Source organism: Helianthus annuus, chromosome 6 (assembly GCF_002127325.2).
Source record: "Helianthus annuus cultivar XRQ/B chromosome 6, HanXRQr2.0-SUNRISE, whole genome shotgun sequence".
Taxonomy (NCBI): domain Eukaryota; kingdom Viridiplantae; phylum Streptophyta; class Magnoliopsida; order Asterales; family Asteraceae; genus Helianthus; species Helianthus annuus.
The window spans coordinates 67378187-67383257 of NC_035438.2; the positions used below are offsets into that span (position 1 = coordinate 67378187).

Sequence of the window (5071 nt, forward strand, 5' to 3'; positions counted from 1 at the left end):
GAGGAGTTTGCGGATATGAATATTTTTGTTGCTAAGGGTTAGTTCTTTCTTGATAATGTTGTTCCAAACGCCCGATATACCTTTCTTAGAAGGCAGGAGGTTGCCATGTTTTGGGTTGTAATGGATGGAATTGATGACCTTTCTCTAGAGCCTATTTGGTTCCGATTTATAGCGCCATGCCCATTTCGCCAATAGACTACAATTTGCATCTTGTAAAGAAACCAAACCGAGCCCCCCCCCCTTTTGAGATCGGCTGCGTGACAATCTCCCAGCTTACCCAATGCATTCTAGTACGAGCATTCTATGTCGCCCCATAAGAACTTCCTCCTTATTTTCTCGAGCTTGTTGATCACGTTCCCGGGAGCTTGGTAAAGAGAGAAGTAATATATGGGTAGGGAGTCAAGTACTGATTTGATGAGAGTTGTCCTACCTCCAATAGACAAAGTGGTGGCTTTCCAAATTGAGAGTTGATGTTCAAAGGCTTCAATGACTGGAGTCCAATTATTGTACCTATTCATGTTTCCTCCAACCTTGAGACCAAGATACGTAAATGGGAGAGACCCAGTGTTGCACCCGAGTAGGTTGGACATATGATTGTTTTCATCTGTTGATGTTCCAAAACCATATAGGCAAGACTTATGGAGGTTAATTTTTAGTCCGGAGACTAGAAAAAAAAACATCTCATAAGGCGTCTAATGTTGATGACATTTTCTTCCTCCCAAGCACTTAGAAGCATGACATTGTCCTCAAAGACGAGATGTGATAGTTTAGGACCATCGTTCGGAAGTGTGATGCCATTTAGGAGCCCCGTCGATGTTGCACTAACCATAAAGCTCGAGAGAGCTTCCATGGATAGGATGAAGACAAAGGGTGATAGGGGATCCCCTTGTCTAACCCCCCTAAAGCATTGAAACTCGTTTGTCGGTGAACCATTGACCAAGACCGATGAACGGGAGGAAGCCAAGACCCCATTAATCCAAAGCCTCCATTTGTTGGGAAATTCATTTGTTGGAAAACCGAGTCTATAAAACTCCAACTAATCGTATCGAAGGCTTTTTCAAAATCTATCTTAAACAAGAAAGCCTTTGATTTGCAATTTTTTGACCCATGAAATGATTTCGTTTATAATGAGGGGTCCATCCAAAATATTCCTATCCGAGAGATAGGCTGATTGTTCTTCAGAGATGATCAACCTGATAACCGATTTTAATCAATTTGCGAGGACCTTAGAGATGGCCTTATTTATGCACCCGATGAGACTAATTGGACGAAATTCATTCAGATTGACCGGATCATTCACTTTAGGAATAAGGGTGATAAACGATGAACTACATCCTTTTGATTTTTTCCCTGAAGTATGGAACCGCACCATGATGTTAAAGAAATCCTCGCCCAGTAGATCCCAGTAGCGTTTTATAAAACTGAAGTTGAAACCATCCAGCCCCGGAGCTTTATCTCCCCCGCAATCCCAAACTGCATTTTTAACCTTGTTAAAGGAAAAATGTGAGATAAGAGAGGTACCTTGTTCATTTGAGAGTTTTTTGATATGTTGACATGTAAAAGTTGGTCTTTCATGAATCGGCTCCAAGAATTTCTTTTCAAAAAAATCGCGAACTTCATCTTTTACCCGTGGAGGATCGGTGCACCACTCTCCATTAATCATAAGGGCGTTAATACGGCTCCTCGAGACTCTGCAGTTAATGTAGCCATGGAAAAACGCTGAGTTTTCGTCTCCATCTATTGCCCATTTAACTCGTGATTTTTGCTTGAGTTCTTTGAGCCTGGCATCCTTGATTTCGGTCACCCTTTTTTTATGCTCAATATAGTTTGCCGCCTCGGATTCAGATAGATCTCTAGTTTCGCAGATAGCATCCAACTTTTCAATAAGGTCGACTGAAGCATTGAGACATTTGTCCTCTTCTTTTTTGGTGTTTTTTTCCAAGCTTTAATAGCATTTTTATACACTTTAATTTTCCGGCTATAGCGACATCAGGGGGACCTGCAGGGGTAAAACAATTGACAGAGGAACGTACCACATCATCTAAGCCGGGTTTAGACAGCCAAGCATTAAAAAACTTGAAAGGTATGTGACCGAAATCATTTGGTGTTGTGCACAGGACTAATGGGCAATGGTCCGAGAGAATCCTCGGTAGAGCCCGTAGTGTAGCGGTCGGCCATAAGCCCCAAAATTTGTTGCAGACTGTAACACCCGTCTAAATTAATCAAGAGTTTAATGATATAATACACATTTTTAAGCTAAAATGCGACTTTACAAAAACATTTCTAAAGTAACATACTTACATGTCTATAATATTCAAAATATAGTACCAAATGTTTTACATAGTTCACTTAAGATAAAAAATAATTAATCCTGGATTAACGCGGAAGCTTTGTTCGGGCGTGTGTTCGGTTCCTATCCATTCCTTGATCGACATCCGAGAGCTTGCTAGTACCACCTAAATCCAAAACCAACATAAAAGTTAGTTTTGTTAGCTCAAAAGTGTGCATAACCAAGTTCTAACATCAAACAATTTAAGAGAAAATAAAATTTCCGGATTTACGTCTGTCGCGTGTGGCGCGACAGACTTCTCTTAATCTTTCGCGGGCCGCGAGCGCTCTTGCGTGTCGCGCCCGAACCATAGTACCCCAGCGTGTGTCGCGGGGGAGAACGTTTTCCAGCAGGTCCGTATCTCGACCTGCATTTTCTGCCCAGCTCTAGTTTTATCCAAAGTGCAAACGTCAAATTGCCATAACTTGTTGTCTACTGGTCCGTTTTACGCGATTCTTCTTCCTACGCGTTCGTAATTTAATTCTCCATCTCATGGAGTAAAAATCTGACATTCTAACTAATAAAATTCTAAAATTTTAAGCATTCGGCTTATTATTCAAAATCAACATTTTGACCCGTTTGGATTTAAGACCTCCAAACTTGTTTCTAATTAATCATAAATCATATACCAAAGTGTTTAACTTAAATCTCTATTTCGGATTCATAACTTTTGTGGATTACGCGGCAACCACCTAAGTTACACGCGTAATTCATTTTGACCCGTTTAGAGGATTTTTGTGCATTTAAGAATCAAATCCGCTCTTCTCATTTCACACCTCGCGTTCCCATATTTAAATAGCTACTTATATTCCACCGCAACTCTTTTTGTGGTGGATTTACTTAAGGAACCCACAATCCCAATTTTTACCCTTCGTTTAGTCATTTTGCATAAATGACCCGTTCTTAGGCATTTAACCTACGAAGTTTATGTCTACAACTCTTACATGTATCTAAGGGCTTCGTAATTATAATACAAGTTTATAAACGGCCTTTAAGGGTCGTTTGTCCGATTTACCCATCAAGGGCTTTTTGGTCAATTCTAGTCTCTTATTTTACGACGAAGACTCTCACTAATTATTTGACCAAAATAGCACTTTTAACCACAACATAATTATGCGTACCTGACTCGGATCAACATATTGACCCATTTTAATACCTTGTCTTGATTTATTTGCTATTTCATAGCTTTGCTAATTCTCGAGCCGTTCATCCTGCGAGCATGAGACTCGGCATACACTTATTAGTCGTTAATTGTCAAATGGTATCAATATTACCATTTGACCCGTTTTACCCTTTTTATTAGTTTAGGCTTACTTATAAAGTAGCCGTCGAAAACTCATTTTATCTTAGTCCTTTCGTGACTAATTTACCGTTCCACCCTGTTTCACCATTAACTATGGTTTTTAACATTTGTTTTTGGTTCCGACCCGTAGCATTTCGCGTCGGAAACCTTATTTCAAATACTATCTCTATTGTATTTATAACTTATAGAATAGACACATATTCTACAAAAGGTGTAAGTTTCACTTACCTTGCATCCATGCCACGCTTTTCTTTCCGTACTTGCTCCGTTTGACCCGCTTCATCCACAAGCTTCCATCTAGCTCGTTAGGCTTCAAACTATCATAATATTTCGTAAGGTGGTTAGTTTAGTCATTGTCAATCATGACTATTCCATCTTACGTACTTTCTGTCAAAATTATCATTCGATCTTATTAATGGTCGGTTTGACTTTTAAAAATTCAATTGCCTATTAGTATATAAAATGCACATTCAAGTTTATCAACTAGTTTTGGCATTTCTCAAATCACCCGGTAGGCGTTCTTTTAAGCCACCGTTTAACAAATCTTTTAACCCGGTTCCATATATTTCCAATACTTCAACTAGTTCAAATGATTACTAAATCTAACTTATTTATTCATTTTCACAAGAACTAAGGATTCCCCTCTATTAGTGAGACCCATTTCACCATACTATTTAGCACTTATCCGAACACCTAATAAAATCAAGTTTTTCATATGAACAAGTATATGACACAATTTCATACATCTATTTACATGGATCAAAATTACCAAATTTTATCATAACATACTATAACACATTTCAAGTCATGCATAAGCTTTCATCCGAACTTATAATTTGTTCAAATATCTCGCTTCAACTATGAATTATGATGATTTTTAAACACCAATATATCATCCTCCTCACTATTTAGTCAAAACCCACTTATCTAAGTGTGGTAATCCATTCAAACACCTAGTCATGGCAATTTTACTTCAAATTTCTACTTAGGGTTTGTTCCTAAGCAATTATACTTCACTAATTCACCCATAGCCTCTACGATTCTTACATAGATCGCATCATGCAAAGTTAACTAATTTTTACAACTTCATGAATGTCAAAAATTCGACATACCTTACGATCCCCTTGACTTTGTGATCGTTTATATTGATGTGTGTAAAATGCAACATATAAATTACATCAAATGAGGCATAAAACTAACCCTTTTTAAGTACTAATGTTGGAAAAAGTGTATTTTTGTCTTCCTTTTGTATTTTCAGGATTAAATGAGTTCAAATTAACAAAAGAAGCAAAAAGACAGTTGAATCTAACATAAATACAAGAAAAGGAACAAAAGTGGACTGCCCGACCCCTCGACAGCATCCTCCCAAGCAAAACAGAGAAGACAGAAGACTGAACACGCCCCATGCTCAGTGAGCACGGGGCCGTGCCCAAGAAACA

The 5071-nt window shown here is 38.4% G+C and overlaps 1 long non-coding RNA gene across 1 annotated transcript; it reads right to left on the reverse strand.

The window, feature by feature from the left end:
* Positions 1-3518: 3518 nt before the first annotated feature.
* LOC118479912 lies at positions 3519-4778 on the reverse strand. Its single transcript, XR_004861504.1, has 3 exons — positions 4745-4778; positions 3861-3949; positions 3519-3540 (listed from the first exon to the last, which is right to left on the reverse strand). It is a non-coding gene; the product is annotated as an uncharacterized LOC118479912 (long non-coding RNA).
* Between the last annotated feature and the right edge of the window lie 293 nt (positions 4779-5071).